The following is a 20719-nucleotide window of genomic DNA, read 5'->3' as shown; positions in this document are numbered from 1 at the left end:
GGTATTACATATAGCATAGTATTTGTAAAATCTATACATTAAAATTGATATGGCAGTTTTAATACACTGTATATGAAATAGTCTAAAATTTATAATACAGAAAAATATATGATTTTTTTTTCTCCTGAAGTTGAAAAGCTTGGAATGTATGTCCAACAATGAGGCAAAACATTCTGTCTTTCAATTTAATTAATTGTGCAAGGATAACATTCAAACCCATTCAATTAGGAAACTTTTCAATTTTGACATGAATGCTGAATTACTGTAGCCAACAACAAAAAAAAAGATTAGAAAAGGCCAACATTTCAAGTTGAAAGAACAAGGCAGATAATACGGGAAAAAATCTTTTTAAAAAGTTTTTTATTAAATAATTTCTTTGCAAACAAATGGCAATTTGCTTCACATGACTGGAATTTCTTGTGCTAGGGATGAGTTTGCCATACAGACAGGGAGGAGTCAGAGCATCAGAAAGCCATGCACTCATTCCTGCATATTGCAAAAGGGAAAAGAAATAAGGTTAATATAATACTTTATTTTATTGTTCATGTGTAACGGCAATATATATAGTTATATACCAGTATCACATACACATATTTGTGATAAAAAGTGCCATATAGAGTAATAATTTTCTGACTAAAGAGATTACAACAAATAAGGGATTATAACAAATACCAGTAATGGAGAGCAATAAAATAAGTGCCATCAGGTTGTATTTCATAGACTTTAGCTTTATGATGGTTAAATGGATGGTATGAAAACCTCAAAAAGATCAAATACTCAGCAATTTTGGTCTAAAGAATTATTTAACTAAAAACTTCAAACAATTCAGAGAATTTCTTTATAGCAGCAGTTCTGAAGTGTTCCAAAAAGGAATTTGTTTTTCTCTGCAAACAGGTGGGATTTTGTACTCAGTCAAAGCTTCATTGCGTAAAAAAAGCCTTCTCCCCAAAACACCTGCATGAAATTGTCTCAGAAAATGCATATGCATGTCATAATGGATCATACAACAAAGAGGGATGCATTTTGGAAATCTAGAACTTTGGCAAAAATATATTGATTTTGATGCCATTCATTAGTTTGCAAGGCTAATGAAACTAATTATTATAGTCAGTAACAAAATGCAGAACTCTCTAGTATTTACTTCATCAATATAGGTGCACAGAATAATTCATTGATCTTAGCACTTTTTTAAAAATTCAGTTTTATTGAGATATATTCACATACCATGTAGACATCTGTGGTGCACAATCAACTGTTCACAGTACCATCATATAGTTGTGCCTTCATCATCCCAGTCTATTTTTTGAACATTTTCCTTATACCAGAAAAAATGAAAATAAGAATAAAAAATAAAAGTAAAAAAGAACACCCAAATCATCCCCCCATCTCACCCTATTTTTCATTTAGTTTTTTAGTTTTTGTCCCCATTTTTCTACTCAATCATCCATACACTGGATAAAGAGAGTGTGATCCACAAGGCTTTCACAATCACACTTCACCTCTTGTAAGCTACATTGTTATACACTCATCTTCAAGAGTCAAGGCTACTGGGTTGCAGTTTGATAGTTTCAGGTATTTATTTTTAGCTATTCCAATACATTAAAACCTAAAAAGGGTTATCTATATATAGTGCATAAGGATGCCCACCAGAATGACCTCTTGACTCCATTTGAAATCTCTCTGTCACTGAAACTTTATTTCATTTTGTTATTCCCCTTTTGGTCAAGAAGATATTCTCATTCCCACAATGCTGGGTCCAGATTCATCCTCAGGAGTCATATCCTGCATTGCCAGGGAGATTTACATCCCTGGGAGTCAGGTCCCATGTAGTGGGGGAGGACAGTGAGTTCATCTGCCAACTTGGCTTAGCTAGAGAGAGAAAGCCACAAAGAGGTACTTACGGGGAGACTTAGGCACAGTTATATGCAGGTTTAGCCTCTCCTTTATAGCAAAGAGCCCCACAAGGGCATGCCCCAAGATAGAGGGCTTGGCACACCAAACAGTCAGTCCTCAGTGTTCATGAGAATGTCAACAACAATCCAGGTGAGGAAGACCAACACTTCCACATTTCCCCCCAGCTCCTCGGGGGGGGGGGGGCTGCATATATATTTTTATTCTCTGCCCAAAGTACTTTGGGATATATTGCTATTTCACACTAACCTATAGAGACCTACCAGATCTTATTTCCTATTCAAAGCTCCATGTAATTATGATGCTTGAACAAACTGACTTACAAGTTAAATTGTTTAGAAAATATAGATTCTGCACCAAATAAACATCTCTTCCCTTGGTCTTGCATGTAAGTTGAAGTTTTAGAACATGGTCAGTATTGTCCTTCACACTTTGGTCCGATTTGTCCTAGTCCAAACCAGATCTGCTTCATTCATATCTCCAATTGAGGTCTGGACTCTTTTTCAGCTTTTTTAACAGTTGATTTACGTGCTAATACTGACATTCATATCTGCTGAGCATTAGCTCTGAATTTCAGGTGTCACACAGATACCCAAATTCCAGAGACCAAACAGGTTATACAAAGGTATCAGCATCTCAGAATTTGGAGATAGCCATTAAAATTCAGGAAGAAATGTGACTGCTGTAAGAGCTTACAATCTAGGGACCATAAAGGTAAGCGTTCCCGATATGCTGTGCTCTACGATTCAGTTCTGAGTTTGCATATTGTAGTTGGTCCATATTGGTGATACATTATAGTGTTTGCCTTTGTGTCTGGCATACTTCACTCAAAATTTTAGCACTTTCTTTGAAGAGATGATTATGGTTTTTGAGTACCTGTAAATACTGCAATCATTGATAATGTTTTTTTTTTCGTTTTTTAGCATTTAATACACTAGATGCACTTATCTTTAAAAACACAAGAAAATGTCAGAGGATTAATAATACAGATATTGCCAAGGAACAAGACTGATCTAAAATTACAAGAGTATATAAACACACACACAAAAACATGCTACAAGGGAAAATTAGTACGTAAAGATTGCACTGTAATTGGCATTTAAAGTGCTATATGCAGAGTATAGTATAAATAAACCAAAAACAAAGTAATGTTTGTTTCCCCATGACTTTGGTATGGGAATATTATAAGCTAGTACAGCATACTGCATCTTAGACAACACAGACCAAACACAAAATAGCTATGATCAAGAACCAAGTTGCAAAATATACAGAAACAGAAGCAAGGGGATACATTGTGTCTGTTGCACCTTTTTGGAATGTGTTTGCACCTCCAACTCTTAAATGTTCCTGAGGTACTAGAACATTATGGACTTCATATAAATAATCCAATGACTGGGTTGAAATTGATTATCTCATGACTCAGAATAAACATGCAAGAGTAACACTTTGCACTCCAAATGGCACCTGTTGATCAAAGCTCTCAAAGCACTTAGAAATATTAGAATCCCCATTTTATTTTATTTTATTTTTAAATGCATGGGAAAACTTAGGCACAGGGAGGTAAAGTGTTGTGTTTAGGTCATGCAGCAAGTTAGTGACAGATCCAGGGAGAGAATTTAGGCTCCTTGACCCCCAAACACCCTGATGATTACTGTCAAATACCATTCCCTCTCCACACAGTGGCCAGATCAACCCCACAGAAATAGGAACTACAAATTTAGACAGCTTTCATCTTTTGATAGATTAGTATTATGTGCACTGAATAAGGTATTGAAATTCAGTTATTTCATTGATACCTCAAAGAACAGCCTAAAGGCAAATCTTCCAAAAATAATGAACTGATGAGCTCATAATATAATTCTGGTCAAACATAACAGAATACAAAACTAATGATTAGATTAGAAGTAGTTATATACAAAGACAAACAAGTTAAAGCAGCTTTTAAAATAGCTGAATAAAGAAACAAGTAACTATTGCCCATTGTCCTCTTTAAAGTTACAGCTATGAATCAGTGTGGTAAAATCTACAGTGCTCCATAATTTATAGATGCATGTTGGTTACTTGATTCCTTATACAGGCAGCTCATAGTGTTAAAATCATAAGAAATAGAGATTATTAAAACATTTTCAATTGAAGTACATACACATTTTGATTTAAATGAGCTAGATGCAGTTAAATAACTGTGACAGAATGGAACCTTAGGGCAGCCATATCTTAGTGAACACATCTTATGTATGTTTCTGGTGCAGGGTATAATACTTTGACAGCACTGGAGTCCTAGTCCTGTAACTATACACACTGTGATTCATGTTTACAGATATAGATAATCAAGACATAAGAAGTGATTGGTGAGTATAAATTACTAAACTGTAACAAAAAAATCAAAGGCTTACAAAAAGACATCTGTGAGAATAGAATAAAGGCAAATCTGAAAATTTGAAAGAAAACATAAGAAAGCTAGCTTTTGGTATCTGGTTTGCTTTTCTTCCTCTTCTATTTTTTTTAATTCAGTTTAGCCTCTTCTTAGTTTTGCATTTGAAAAAGGTGCACTGAAACACTGACATTTTTTTCCTAGCTAAATCTGTAAAACAAGAGAAGTATATAAATCAAAGAACAAAAGGTCTTAAAAGGGGAGTATCTGAATAAATTTGTGGTATTAAAATATGCAGCATTAATTCAATTCATACCTCTAGTTTTGTTGGGTCTGTTTACTTCATTAAGAAGTACTGTACTATAAAGGCAAATAAAATGGACAAGCAAAGCCAACCACAATGAAGGCTGCAAATTGCTCATCAGTAGGCATCGTGCTCTTCATTTTGGGATCATCTAAGCTCCCCATGTCCCTTGTAAGCATGACCTCACTTCATTGTAGTACAAAATCTGCAGAGGGGCTGAAAGCTTCACTTAGCTCCTGAAAGGTGTCTAAAGAGTGACAGCTTGCACACACGCAGAACCTGTAGTCTGTGTTAGTCTGGAGGCCTGAGATTTGGAATGTGGCTTCTTCTCCCTTGTACACCTGTTTGTACTCAGATTGTCTTCCAACCAGTATCTGCAGAATGTAGTTTACAGGATCACCTCTCATTGGTGGTACCATCTCCCATAAAATTTCATATCACTTTTCTTCTGTGTCATTCGAGGTGCTCTGATGGTGGGGGGATCACTTTTGGTTGTGCTGAAAAGTGTAGGTTTCTGAGTAAGGCCCTTCCCCAGCATCGCTTGCTGCCTGGATTCTAAAGGAGAAGCAGGTGAATTCCATTAGTCTCTCGACTTTGTAGGTGCAGCTGGGTCCTCTGTAGTTAGAAATAAACCTCTTATTTCTGTCCTCTAGATGTAGTGTGTACACCATGTCATCAGCAACATGTATCTTGGAGTTACTGTCTCCCCATTTTAGCTTCAGGCTCTAAGGACCAGCTGCAGCACATTCTAGCCTAGGAGGCAAGGCTGGTAATGGCCAAGTTTTTGCCTTAATGAACTGTCTTGGTGGTTGAGCTCCAATTTAATTTATAGCCTGAATTCTGATCCAGGAGGTGGTTTCTAGAAGGAGATCTTTCATGATGTGAGTGGTGGTATTGCTCATGATAATACTAGTGACTCCAAGATCAATGTTGTGAGCAAGGATTTCAGATCCATTATTTCACAGCTCTTCCCAGTTCAGTACAAGGCACACAGAGGGTGTATCAGGATAGGAATTGAGGGTCTCTTCCTCCAGAACACAAAGAGTAGAGACAGGGTCAGGGACAGATGCTGGTGTTTGGCAAAGGACAAGCTCACAGTATGGTCCTGTTCCCGCTTGATTGACAGCCTGTAGTCTGCAGTAACATTGTACAGCAGGCAACAGAGCTCTCATTTCAAAGCAGGTTATCTCTCCCATGATAAATGAGTTATAAGGATTCCTCATCTTCTCCCCATTCCAACCTGTACTCTGAGATATCAGCACCAGAGCTTTCAGGACTCTCCCAACTCATTAGGGCACATCCATCAGGCATAAAAGAAGTACAAGGTGGTTTGCATTGTCCAGGGGGGCCTGCAGTAGTGGTAATTTCTGATACATCAGAATAGGGACCATACTCTCCCTCACCCTGAGCCAATATATACTTCCAGGAAGCAGGTTCCCAATGGGGCACTCCAGGTCTGGCCCATGGTACACCTCTGAAGCTACATCCTCAGGTTCTGTCATCTCTACACTGTATTCTGAGACTTCACAGCCATTTTCAGAGGCAGTAACATCCCAGTCTAAGTGGACTTCTTTGTGTCGTGGTCTATCCAAAATCTTCAGTGGTCAGCATTGATCTGGTGCAATGCTTATTGTACAAACAGGTAGACTTTCATTACACTGACTGTGTCTACCAGTACTGATGCAGCATGCTCAGAGTTTGTACAAAATGCCTGGTGTCAAGTGGGATAAAGTGTATTCTCTAGCCGATCCACTGTATGTCACTTCCCACTGATTGGCTTCAGAATTTCCATTAGTAATCTCCAGCAAGTACTTGAGAATTTCTGAACCATCATTTTCCTTTGGAGGATCCCATTTGATACTACAGCCATGAGATGTAACTGGTCCCTTAAGGGGTCTTGTAGGAGATCCAGGCCTGTCAGGACTTGTACAAACCAAAACTTCACTTGGACAGCTTTTCCCTTCCAAATGAGAGGCAGTCAGATTTTCTTCCTCCTAAATTTCCAGGGTATAAGTAATCACTTCCTCAGGTGAACAGCCTTCTGGCTTATTCCACTGCAGTGTGACCCATGTGACTCCAGTTCAAACAAGTCTTGGTGCAGAGGGCAGCTGAGGAATGTTTCCTAACATGTAGCACACTACCTCTTGGGTAGAGTCACTGGTGCCAGTGTCATTCCGAACTGCCAGCCTCAACATGTACCCCATTGTTGGACAAAGCTTTGTCAATTTGCAGTGCTTCTGGCTCCCAAAGAAACACTGAAACCAGTTTCTTTTTCCCTCATCCCATTCTAAAAGGTAATTGGTGATTTTTGAACCATTATCAGTTGGTGCTTTCCATTGCCAGGTTAGTGAACTTTTGCTCCTGTGTGCCAGCTTAGGTGAGAAAGGACACTCCAGGTGCACAGCTGTGGGTGGTGAAGCTAACTGGCTTGGAGCAGGATCCCTTTACGGAATTATACATGGCATATACCCTCACATGATAACTCAGTGTCTGGTCTAAGATCTTTCAGGTTACATTCTAGTTCTTCTCCACTGTAAATTATCTTGTATTTTCCATCTTGTCCTTTGTCTGATAAGGCAACCTCATAGCTGCAAGGGGAGGAAAGACCACTGTGGGGTTCACATGAAAGTCCAACTGGGGGAGCACAGCTGCTCTTGCCTGAATCTTAGAAGCCTGTGGTTTCTCTATTCCTGAAAGAATGTCTTGCACTTTCTTTGCTTCCAACTCATACTCCTTCAAGTCTGAATTGTTTGACTTTGGACTGCTTCTTGCTCGCTGCTCTGTTTTCTTAATTCCTGGCCCACCACTGCTGCCACCTCCACCACTTCCACCACGGTGGCCCTTCCCATAGCCATTGTACACTGTTGTGCAGTTGCTTTTGTAGATAGAAGGAGGGCTATTGAGGTGGTTCTGGCAGTCAATCTGGTAGTCTTTCAGTTTTTTGAGAGGAGGCAGGCTGTTCTGGTCTTCTTGAGTAATGTAGCTTGATATGCCATAGAGTGGTATAATTTCTTGTTTGTCATTTATTGTGTGGGGAAGATGATGCTGAGGAAAAAACTGAGGTGGTATATCTCCAGGTCCAGTAACAGGTGGGTAGTAAGCCATTTGTGAATTATAAATAAAATGTGGGTGGTAGAGTCAGGCAAGATGGCGGCATAGAGAGGAATGGAAGCTAAGTAGTCCCCCTAGAACAACTACAAAAAAAACAGAAACAACTAGTAAATAATCCAGAATAACTGCGGGGGGACAAACGAGACCATCCATTCATCATACACCAACCTGAATGGGGAGGAATGCCCGAGAACACAGCATAAAATCTGTAAGTAAAACCTGCGGAACCAGGTCGGGAGACCCCCTCCCCCATAGCCCAAGCTGTAGAGCCTCGTGGTGCCAGAGAGAAGCTCTCTCCCAGCAAGCGAATACAGCTCAGCTGAGCTCCAACTGGGGTTTTAAGTAGCAAGTGTGAACTGCTCACTACAGGTACACAGCCCCAAAAAACAGACAGAGGCTTTGGGTGACGACTGACCTGGGAGAGCCTTGGACTGGGTCTGAAGGGGACTATCTGTTTCTTTTTTGGCTCAGTGGAGAAAGCCCCAGTCATTTTCAGTTTCCAGGGCTGTGAAGCGGAGAAGGGTGGAGACAGCACAAGCAGAGAGCGAGACCATTGAAATGCTAATGACCTCCACCTGGGGGGTCTGTCTTCTCTAGGAGGAAAGGGGTGGGGCCCTTTCCATTCAGAACCAGACCCCAGAGCCTGGGGGAACACGGCCATACCTCCTCACACCAGTCAAGAATTATAGGCTAACAGGCGTCACCTGCTGGGCAGAAAAGCACAGTGACCCAAGGTATCAAAGGGTGGAGCAATTTTCTAATACACACCTGCAGGGAAACCAGATACTGAATATTTCTTCCCTCTGGGACCTGAGCCTGTTCTGGTCTGGGAAAACCTGATTTGGATAACCAAGGAAACCATACCTAGACAACAGAAAATTACAACCTACACTAAGAAAAACAAAGCTATGGCCCAGTCAAAGGAACAAATGTACACTTCAACTGAGATACAGGAATTTAAACAACTAATGCTAAATCAATTCAAAAAGTTTAGAGAAGATAGTGCAAAAGAGATAGAGGCTGTAAAGGAAGAACTGGACATGTATACGGCAGAAATCAAAAGTTCAAAAAACCTACTAGTAGAATCTATGGAAATGAAAGGCACAACACAAGAGACAAAAGACACAATGGAAACATACAACAGCAGATCTCAAGAGGCAGAAGAAAACACTCAGGAACTGGAGAACAAAACACCTGAAAGCCTACACGCAAAGGAGCAGATGGAGAAAAGAATGAAAAAATATGAGCAACGTCTCCGGGAACTCAAGGGTGAAACAAAGTACAATAATGTACGTATCATTGGTGTCCCAGAAGGAGAAGAGAAGGGAAAGGGGGCAGAAGCAATAATACAGGAAATAATTAATGAAAATTTCCCATCTCTTATGAAAGACATAAAATTACAGATCCAAGAAGTACAGCGTACTCCAAACAGAAGAGATATGAATAGGCCTACGCCAAGACACTTAATAATCAGATTATCAAATGTCAAAGACAGAGAGAATCCTGAAAGCAGCAAGAGAAAAGCGATCCATTACATACAAAGGAAGCTTAATAAGACTATGTGTGGATCTCTCAGCAGAAACCATGGAGGCAAGAAGGAAGTGGTGTGGTATATTTAAGATACTGAAAGAGAAAAACCACCAACCAAGAATCCTGTATCCAGCAAAGCTGTCCTTCAAATATGAGGGAGAGCTCAAAATATTTTCTGACAAACAGACAATGAGAGACTTTGTGAACAAGACACCTGCCCTACAGGAAATACTAAAGGGAGCACTACAGGGTGATAGAAGACAGGAGTGTGTGGTTTGGAACACAATTTTGGGAGATGGTAGCACAACAATGTAAGTACACTGAACAAAGGTAACTATGAAAACAGTTGAGAGAGGAAGGTGGGGAGCATGTGCGACACCACAAGAAAGGAGGAAAGATAACGACTCGGACTGTGTAACTTGGTGAAATCTAGAGTATTCAACAACTGTGATAAAATGTACAAATATGTTCTTTTACGAGGGAGAACAAGCAAATGTCAACCTTGCAAGGTGTTAAAAATGGGGAGGCATTGGGGGAGGGATGCAATCAGCATAAACTAGAGACTGTAACTAATAGAATCATTGTATTATGCTTCCTTTAATGTAACAAAAGTGATATACCAAGGTGAATGCAGATAAGAGGGGGGGATAGGGGAGGCATGTTAGACACTTGACATTGGTGGTATTGTCTGATTCTTTATTCTACTTTGATTTAAGGTTATTTTTCCTTTTGCTGCTTCCTAGCTGTCATTTTTTTTTTTGTTTCCTCTTTCTTTTGCCTCTCTACCTTCTTTGACTCTCCCTCCTGCCTTGTGGAAGAAATGTAGACGCTCTTGCTTAGTATGAGCAGAATGTTCAATTAGGATGAACTTAAATGTTTGGAAATGAACAGGGGTGTTAGTAGCAAGATGTGAGACTAACTAACAGCGCCGAATGGTGTGTGAATGAGGTGGAAAGGGGAAGCTCAGAGTCATATATGTCACCAGAAGGAAAGTTGGAGGTCAAAAGATGGAAATGTATAAAACTGAATCCTGTGGTGGGCAATGTCCATGATCAACTGTACAAATACTAGAAATCACTTCATGAACCAGAACAAATGTATGACAATACAATTAGAAGTTAATAATAGAGGCACATATAGGGAAGAACTATATACCTATTACAAACTATATACTACAGTTAGTAGTATTTCAACATTTTTCCATAAACAGTAACAAACGTACTATATCAATACTAGGAGTCAACAATTGAGGGGGGTTGGTTAGGGATAGGGGAGGATTAGAGTTTCCTTTTCTTTTTTTTCTTTTTTCATCTTTCACTTTATTTCTTGTCTGGAGTAATGAAAAGTTTCTAAAAATTGAACAAAAATTAAGTGTGATGGATGCACAGCTGTATGAGGGTACCCAGGGGCAAGTGATTGTACACTTTGGATCTTTGGATAATTGTATGGTATCTGAACAATCTCAATAAAAATGGAAAAAAAAAAACAAAAAAAAAAAAAAAAAAAGTATAAAAATGTACTGCAAATGTGGTTCCAAATTGGAAAATACAAGAAACAATTTCTTAAAAACTATACCATAGGCAATGATACTGTGAGCCACCGATTGTATACTTTGGATGGACTGTAAAATGTGTGAATATATCTGAATGAAACTGCATTTTAAAAAATGAAAAAAAAAAAATGCAGGTGGTAGGTCAGGTATGGGGGTAGGTGGTGGGTTGGAGATATGGCTGAGGGGTAGCTAGGGAGATAACATTCAGAAGACTGGGCTGTGACCACCCCCCTGCACACTCCACTACTGTCTTCAGTCACCTGTGAGATATAAGCCGGGGGCACATGGATAGGAGAAATAGATCCATTGGGTGACATCATGGGAACTTCAACAGGTCATTGAATGCACTGAAGTGTTCCATCTTCCACTCTTATTGTAAGAGTCTCACCTGGATTAACTTGAACAAGAATAACCTGTTGAGCTGCATCTCCATTTACTAATGAGGCATATCATGGCTACCTCTCCATTCAGCAATGGTGGCAGTTCCAGAGGAATTTAGTCATCATCATTGTTTCATACATTCATGGAGAATTTCCCTCAAATGGCTTCCTTCCCTTGAGCTGAAATGCAGAGGTCTGGGTACTCCATGCACTGAATCACCCACCCCTTCCCAGCCAGCAGCCTGGAGGATCCCTGCTGCCCCCTCTGCTGCTCCCATCACCACCACTCTCCTCCACCTCCTCCTATTTCCTCCATTATTATTTCTTCCCTTTTTCCCTTCTCTCCTCTTTCTGGGACACCTATGACACATATTTTGCACTTCATGTTGTCATTCAGTTCCCTAAGACACTGCTTGTATTTTTCCATTCTTTTCCCTATCTGTTCTTTTGTGTATTGTATTTCAAACATTCTGTCTTCCAGTTCATGATCTTTTCTTCTGCCTCTTCAAATCTGCTGTTATATGTCTCTGTTCTTTTTTTCATCTCTTGTATGGGGCATTTCATTCCCATATGATCTGCCAATTGTTTTTTCAAACATTCAGGTTCTTCCTTATGTTCAGTCAATGTCTTCTTTATATCTTTCATCTCTTTTGCTGTATCTTCCCTCAACTCTTTGATTTGATTTTTGGATTGATTTAGAAGATTTGTTTGATTAATAATTATTTGTTTCAATTCTTGTATCTCAGTTGAAGGGTAAGTTTGTTCCTTTGGGCCATATCTTCATTTTTCCTAAGGTGACTCATACTTTTTGTTTCCTAGGCATCTGGTTTCCTTGATTACCCTAATCAGATTTTCCTAGATCAGATGGGCCCAGGTCTTAGGAGGAAGGTATAATCAGTATCATGTTTCCCTGAGAATGAAACTCAGCAGGTTGTCATGCTTTTCTTTGAGGCCTCTAAACTTAGTGCTTTTCCTGTCCTGTCCAGCAGGTGGCGCTTTTCAGCTCACAGCTCCCTACTGTTGTAAAGGATTGGTCCTTTTAATTCTCAGGAGACCATGTCCTGGCCAGGGGCCAAGGGTGTCAGAAGCCAAGCTAAAGTTGTTTCTGGTTTGCTTTTTTGTTTGTTTGTTTGTCCCCCCAACCCTGGGTCTCAATTCTCTGAGGGAGGGCAGCTACTTGAGCTGTCCCCACCCACCTTTTCTTAGGGAAGATACACCCTTCAGGGAGTTATCTTCTATAATTGAATTCCTTCTTTGTCTCTCTGACTCTGTTAACTCCACCCTTGCCTGGGACAGTGCTGACAGTTGAAAATGCCTGACCCTTTCTCTAATGAGCTGCTTAGAATGAGAGGGGGGAAGAAAAAAGGAAAATGAGAGAAAGCCCCTTGCAGAGCCAGTTCCCAGCCCCCCAGTTTCACCGGTCAACCAGAGTTGGTACCTGGTTCTCTGTGCCCCTCTTCTTGGGACCCAGCTGTCTTCTACTACTCTGAGCTCAGCCATCTCCAAAAGCCTCTTTTTATTCATTTATGTAGTTTTTTTTTTTCTTTCAGCTCTACCTCCTCTCTGCCAGGAGTGACCTCAGGGTACTTGCCTGCTTGCTCTAGTTTTATCTGTGCTTGTAGCTTGTATTCAGTAGTCCACATTTGTTAATTAAAACTGCATTTGGAGCTTCGTTGAGCTACATTCCCTTGCTTTGACAGGGACCACTTTTTTCTCCCATAGCAAAGTTTTGCAACTCAGCCTGCTGTGCTGGTGGGGGAGGGGCAGGGGCTCCAGCTTCACCGTTTGGGGAGCTTTACTTATAGTTGTATGCTGCAATCTCAGCTGTTCCACCCATTCCAGACTGGTGTATGATGTGTGTTCAGTAACGGATGTCCCCCAACAGTTGTTCCAGACTATTTACTAGTTGTTCCTGGCTATTTACTAGTTGCTCTAGAGGACTAACTAAATTCCACACGTCTCTATGCCGCCATCTTTCCCTGCCTCTTCTTGTATCTGCTTTTTTTTTTTTTTTCACTTTTTTTTTAATCATCATTTTATTGAGATATATTCACATACCACGCAGTCATACAAAACAAATCGTACTTTCGATTGTTTACAATACCATTACATAGCTGTACATTCATCACCTAAATCAATCCCTGACACCTTCATTAGCACACACACAAAAATAACAAGAATAATAATTAGAGTGAAAAAGAGCAATTGAAGTAAAAAAGAACACTGGGTACCTTTGTTTGTTTCCTTCCCCTATTTTTCTTTTTTTTTTTTTTAATCATCATTTTATTGAGATATATTCACATACCACGCAGTCATACAAAACAAATTGTACTTTCGATTGTTTACAGTACCATTACATAGTTGTACATTCATCACCTAAATCAATCCCTGACACCTTCATTAGCACACACACAAAAATAACAAGAATAATAATTAGAGTGAAAAAGAGCAATTGAAGTAAAAAAGAACACTGGGTACCTTTGTCTGTTTGTTTGCTTCCCCTACTTTTCTACACATCCATCCATAAACTAGACAAAGTGGAGTTTGGTCCTTATGGCATTCCCAATCCCACTGTCACCCCTCATAAGCTACATTTTTATACAACTGTCTTCGAGATTCATGGGTTCTGGGTTGTAGTTTGATAGTTTCAGGTATCCACCACCAGCTACCCCAATTCTTTAGAACCTAAAAAGGGTTGTCTAAAGTGTGCGTAAGAGTGCCCACCAGAGTGACCTCTCGGCTTGTTTTGGAATCTCTCTGCCACTGAAGCTTATTTCATTTCCTTTCACATCCCCCTTTTGGTCAAGAAGATGTTCTCCATCCCACGATGCCGGGTCTACATTCCTCCCCGGGAGTCATATTCCACGTTGCCAGGGAGATTCACTCCCCTGGGTGTCTGATCCCACGTAGGGGGGAGGGCAGTGATTTCACCTTTCAAGTTGGCTTAGCCAGAGAGAGAGGGCCACATCTGAGCAACAAAGAGGCATTCAGGAGGAGACTCTTAGGCACAAATATAGGGAGGCCTAGCCTCTCCTTTGCAGCAACCATCTTCCCAAGGGTAAAACTTATGGTAGAGGGCTCAACCCATCAAACCACCAGTCCCCTATGTCTGTGGTCATGTTAGCAACCATGGAGGTGGGGTAGGTGAATACCCCTGCATTCTCCACAGGCTCCTCAAGGGGGCACTACATCCTTTTTTTTTCCTTGTTTTTCTTTCTTTTTTTTTTTTTACCTTTCCCTTCTTTTTTAAATCAACTGTATGAAAAAAAAAGTTAAAAAGAAAACAAACATACAATAAAAGAACATTTCAAAGAGACCATAACAAGGGAGTAAGAAAAAGACAGCTAACCTAAGATAACTGCTTAACTTCCAACATGTTCCTACTTTACCCCAAGAAAGTTACCTAATATAGCAACATTTCTGTGAACTTGTTCCTACTATATCCATCAGAAATTAACAGACCATAGTCATTTCTGGGCATCCCCAAAACGTTAAATAGCTTATCTGTTCTTCTTGGATTATTGTTCCCCCTTCCTTAATTGCTCTCTACCGCTAGTTCCCCTACATTCTACATTATAAACCATTTGTTTTACATTTTTCAAAGTTCACATTAGTGGTAGCATATAATATTTCTCTTTTTGTGCCTGGCTTATTTCGCTCAGCATTATGTCTTCAAGGTTCATCCATGTTGTCATATGTTTCACGAGATCGTTCCTTCTTACTGCCGCATAGTATTCCATCGTGCGTATATACCACATTTTATTTATACACTCATCTGTTGAAGGACATTTGGGTTGTTTCCATCTCTTGGCAATTGTGAATAATGCTGCTATGAACATTGGCGTGCAGATATCTGTTCGTGTCACTGCTTTCCGATCTTCCGGGTATATACCGAGAAGTGCAATCGCTGGATCGAATGGTAGCTCTATATCTAGTTTTCTAACGAACTGTCAGACTGACTTCCAGAGTGGCTGAACCATTATACAGTCCCACCAACAATGAATAGGAGTTCCAATTTCTCCACATCCCCTCCAGCATTTGTAGTTTCCTGTTTGTTTAATGGCAGCCATTCTAACCGGTGTTAGATGGTATCTCATTGTGGTCTTAATTTGCATCTCTCTAATAGCTAGTGAAGCTGAACATTTTTTCATGTGTTTCTTGGCCATTTGTATTTCCTCTTCAGAGAACTGTCTTTTCATATCTTTTGCCCATTTTATAATTGGGCTGTCTGTACTATTGTACTATTGTACTATTGGATTTCTTTGTATATGCAAGATATCAGTCTTTTGTCAGATACATGGTTTCCAAAAATTTTTTCCCATTGAGTTGGCTGCCTCTTTACATTTTTGAGAAATTCCTTTGAGGTGCAGAAACTTCTAAGCTTGAGGAGTTCCCATTTACCTATTTTCTCTTTTGTTGCTTGTGCTTTGGGTGTAAAGTCTAGGAAGTGGCCGCCTAATACAAGGTCTTGAAGATGTTTTCCTACATTATCTTCTAGGAGTTTTATGGTACTTTCTTTTATATTGAGATCTTTGGTCCATTCTGAGTTAATTTTTGTGTAGGGGGTGAGGTAGGGGTCCTCTTTCATTCTTTTGGATATGGATATCCAACTCTCCCAGCCCCATTTGTTGAAAAGACCATTATGGCTCAGTTCAGTGAGTTTGGGGGCCTTATCAAAGATCAGTCAGCCATAGATCTGAGGGTCTATCTCTGAATTCTCAATTCGATTCCATTGATCTATGTGTCTATCTTTGTGCCAATACCATGCTGTTTTGGCAACTGTGGCTTTATAATAAGCTTCAAAGTCAGGGAGTGTAAGTCCTCCCACTTTGTTTTTCTTTTTTAGAGTGTCTTTAGCAATTCGAGGCATCTTCCCTTTCCAAATAAATTTGATAACTAGCTTTTCCAAGTCTGCAAAGTAGGTTGTTGGAATTTTGATTGGGATTGCATTGAATCTGTAGATGAGTTTGGGTAGAATTGACATCTTAATGACATTTAGCCTTCGTATCCATGAACATGGAATATTTTTCCATCTTTTACGGTCCCCTTCTATTTCTTTTAGTAGAGTTATGTAGTTTTCTTTGTATAGGTCTTTTACATCTTTGGTTAAGTTGATTCCTAGGTACTTGATTTTTGTAGTTGCTATTGAAAATGGTATCTTTTTCTTGAGTGTCTCTTCAGTTTGTTTATTTCTAGCATATAGAAACATTACTGACTTATGTGCATTAACCTTGTATCCCGCTACTTTGCTAAATTTGTTTATTAGCTCTAGTAGCTGTATCGTCGATTTCTCAGGGTTTTCTAGATATAAGATCATATCATCTGCAAACAATGACAGTTTTACTTCTTCTTTTCCAATTTGGATGCCTTTTATTTCTTTGTCTTGCCGGATTGCCCTGGCTAGCACTTCCAGCACAATGTTGAATAACAGTGGTGACAGCGGGCATCCTTGTCTTGTTCCTGATCTTAGAGGGAAGGCTTTCAGTCTCTCACCATTGAGTACTATGCTGGCTGTGGGTTTTTCATATATGCTCTTTATCATGTTGAGGAAGTTTCCTTCAATTCCTACCTTTTGAAGTGTTTTTATCAAAAAGGGATGTTGGATTTTGTCAAATGCTTTTTCAGCATCTATTGAGATGATCAATTGATTTTTCCCTTTCGAGTTTTTAATGTGTTGTAATACATTGATTGTTTTTCTTATGTCGAACCATCCTTGCATGCCTGGAATGACCCCCACTTGGTCATGGTGTATGATTTTTTTAATGTGTCTTTGGATTCGATTTGCAAGTATTTTGTTGAGGATTTTTGCATCTATATTCATTAGGGAGATTGGCCGGTAGTTTTCCTTTTTTGTAGCATCTTTGCCTGGTTTTGGTATTAGATTGATGTTAGCTTCATAAAATGAGTTAGGTAGTGGTCCATTTTCTTCAATGTTTTGCAAGAGTTTGAGTAAGATTGGTGTCAGTTCTTTCTGGAAAGTTTGGTAGAATTCCCCTGTGAAGCCATCTGGCCCTGGGCATTTATTTGTGGGAAGATTTTTGATGACTGATTGGATCTCTTTGCTTGTGATGGGTTGGTTGAGGTCTTCTATTTCTTCTCTGGTCAGTCTAGGTTGTTCATATGTTTCCAGGAAATTGTCCATTTCCTCTACATTATTCAGTTTGTTGCCATACAGTTGTTCACAGTATCCTCTTATAATTTTTTTAATTTCTTCAGGATCTGCAGTTATGTCACCTTTTTCATTCATTATTTTGTTTATATGGGTCTTCTCTCTTTTTGATTTTGTCAGTCTAGCTAGGGGCTTGTCAATCTTGTTGATCTTCTCAAAGAACCAACTTTTGGTGATATTTATCCTCTCTATTGTTTTTTTGTTCTCTATGTCATTTATTTCTGCTTTAATCCTTGTTATTTCTTTTCTTCTACTTGGTTTAGGATTGGTTTGCTGTTCATTTTCTAGCTTCTTCAGTTGATCCATTAGTTCTTTGATTTTGGCTCTTTCTTCCTTTTTAATATATGCATTCAGTGCTATAAATTTCCCCCTTAGCACTGCTTTTCCTGCATCCCATAGGTTTTGGTATGCTGTGTTCTCATTTTCATTCGCCTCTATATATTTAGCAATTTCTCTTGCTATTTCTTCTTTAACCCACTGATTGTTTAGGAGTGTGTTGTTTAACCTCCAGGTATTTGTGAATTTTCTAAGTCTCTGATGGTTATTGACTTCTAATTGTATTCCATTGTGGTCAGAGAATGTGCTTTGAATAATTTCAATCTTTTTAAATTTATTGAGGCTTGTTTTATGTCTCAACTTTTCTGGAGAAAGTTCCATGAGCACTAGAAAAGTATGTGTATCCTGGTGATTTGGGATGTAATGTCCTGTATATGTCTGTTAAATCTAATTCATTTATCAGATATGTTTAGGTTTTCAATTTCCTTATTGGTCTTCTGTCTGGTTGATCTATCTATAGGAGAGAGTGATGTGTTGAAGTCTCCCACAATTATTGTGGAAACATCAATTGCTTCCTTTAGTTTTGCCAGTGTTTCTCTCATGTATTTTGTGGCACCTTGATTGGGTGCATAGACATTTACGATTGTTATTTCTTCTTGCTGAATTGCCCCTTTTATTAATATGTAGTGGCCTTCTTTGTCTCTCAAAACATCCCTGCATTTGAAGTCTATTTTATCTGAGATTAATATTGCTACACCTGCTTTCTTTTGGCTGTAGCTTGCATGATATATTTTTTTCCATCCTTTCACTTTCAGTTTCTTTGTGTCCCTGTGTCTAAGATGAGTGTCTCGTATGCAACATATTGATGGTTCATTTTTTTTTGATCCATTCTGCGAATCTATATCTTTTAATTGGGGAGTTTAATCCATTTACATTCAACGTTATAACCGTGAAGGCATTTCTTGAATCGGCCATCTTATCCTTTGGTTTATGTTTGCCATATTTTTCCCTCTCTCTATTAATATCCTTTATTGTACCCATACCGAATCTCTTTAGTACTGAACCTTTCTCCAAGTCTCTCTGTCCTTTCTTTGTTTCTCTGTCTGTAGGGCTCCCTTTAGTATCTCCAGTAGGGCAGGTCTCTTGTTAGCAAATTCTCTCAGCATTTGTTTGTCTGTGAAAAATTTAAGCTCTCCCTCAAATTTGAAGGAGAGCTTTGCTGGATAAAGTATTCTTGGCTGGAAATTTCTCTCACTCAGAATTTTAAATATATCATGCCACTGCCTTCTCTGCCTCCATGGTGGCTGCTGAGTAGTCACTACTTAGTCTTATGCTGTTTCCTTTGTATGTGGTGAATTGCTTTTCTCTTGCTGCTTTCAGAACTTGCTCCTTCTCTTCTGTGTTTGACAGTGTGATCAGTATATGTCTTGGAGTGGGTTTATTTGGATTTATTCTATTTGGGAGTTCGCTGAGCATTTATGATTTGTGTATTTATGTTGTTTAGAAGATTTGGGAAGTTTTCCCCAACAATTTCTTTGAATACTCTTCCTAGACCTTTACCCTTTTCTTCCCCTTCTGGGACACCAATGAGTCTTATATTTGGACGTTTCATATTATCTATCATTATCCCTGAGGTCCATTTCGATTTTTTCAATTTTTTTCCCCATTCTTTCTTTTATGCTTTCATTTTCCATTCTGTCATCTTCGAGGTCACTGATTCGTTGTTCAACTTCCTCTAGTCTTGTACTATGAGTGTCCAGAATCTTTTTAATTTGGTCAACAGTTTCTTTAATTTCCATAAGATCATCCATTTTTTTATTTAGTCTTGCAATGTCTTCTTTATGCTCTTCTAGGGTCTTCTTGATTTCCTTTATCTCCCGTACTATGGTCTCATTGTTCATCTTTAGTTCTTTGAGTAGCTGCTCTAGGTGCTGTGTCTCTTCTGGTCTTTTGATTTGGGTGCTTGGGCTTGGGTTATCCATGTTGTCTGGTTTTTTCATATGCTTTATAATTTTCTGTTGTTTTTGGCCTCGTGGCATTTGCTGAACTTGATAGGGTTCTTTTAGGATTTGTAGACCAATTGAAGTCCTTATCTCTAATTTATCAGATCTGCAGCTTCGTGGAGTACACGTTCTCTAACTAACCAGCAGGTGGTGTCCACGAGCCACCTGTTCTCCACAAGCCAGTTCTCCCCTGCTTAGCGTTTTTGGTGAGTGGGTGAGTGAGTCTTGTGGAGCCAAATTGGTGTACCAAGCTTGCGTGTGTAGTTGGTGTTGCCCGCCCTGTATGTGGGGCGTGTTTCTGGGCAGTCGGGGAGGGGGGGTGGCCCTAACAATCAAATCTCCCTGGTGATCCTAGAGTTTTAAAGCTGCTGCAATAGTCTAATCCTTCAGTTCAGTCCTGCCACAGTTTGTCTCTGCCACTGACCCACAAGTCCTTGGTATTGGCGTATGGCTCCTGAGACTTGCAAGTGGGCCCCTCTTCCAGGCTGTGCACCCCGGGTCCTCTGTTGAGGGATGACTGTGCTATGTCACAGGTGAGTGCCGTCCCCCCAGGGCAGTTCTGGGCTGCTGGGCTGTGTAGGGAGGCTCCCAGTCTGCTCAGATGATGGCTGAATGGGGCTTTGTTAATTCACACTGCTCCACCTTCCCAACTCTGGGACAATCAGCTGAGGTTGCAGGGAAGGCTAATGTCCATGCCCAGTTTTGTGGTGTGTGCCTGTTATTTGAAGCACTTCCGTCACACTGGGTTGTCTGGGGCAGCTCTGGGCTATGGGGCTGGCAATGGGCAGGAGTGTTTCCTGTCCACCAGGATGGTGGCTGTGAGCGGACACCCCCCTTTTCTTGGGTAGTTGTGGTGTTTAGTGAATTTTCTCAGCCACTGGATTATTGCCTTTTGTCTCAGAGCTGTCTTAGTTCTGCTCTTGACTTGACGTGCCCAACTTGAAAGTCTTTGAAGCTTTCTGTATTGGGCTTCTTAGAGTAATTGTTTTAGAAAAAAAAAAAAGGATTAAAAAAAAAAAAAAAAGGGGGCCCTCCTCAGAGATCTAATGGGTTATTGAAATGCTAAGAGACAGAGCAACCAGGGCCATTAAGGAAAGGTTCACAGGGCAGAG

At 39.8% G+C, this 20719-nt stretch overlaps 1 protein-coding gene and 1 pseudogene across 8 annotated transcripts in view; one reads left to right on the top strand and one right to left on the bottom strand.

Moving 5' to 3' along the window:
* The window catches only part of UBR2 (ubiquitin protein ligase E3 component n-recognin 2), a 177350-nt gene that overhangs the window by 44754 nt on the left and 111877 nt on the right, over window positions 1-20719 (top strand). The window lies entirely within an intron of this gene.
* On the bottom strand, window positions 4620-11300 carry LOC119541000 (annotated as a pseudogene).

Source organism: Choloepus didactylus, chromosome 7 (genome assembly GCF_015220235.1).
Source record: "Choloepus didactylus isolate mChoDid1 chromosome 7, mChoDid1.pri, whole genome shotgun sequence".
Lineage (NCBI taxonomy): Eukaryota > Metazoa > Chordata > Mammalia > Pilosa > Megalonychidae > Choloepus > Choloepus didactylus.
This window is presented reverse-complemented; position numbering and strand designations above follow the sequence as displayed.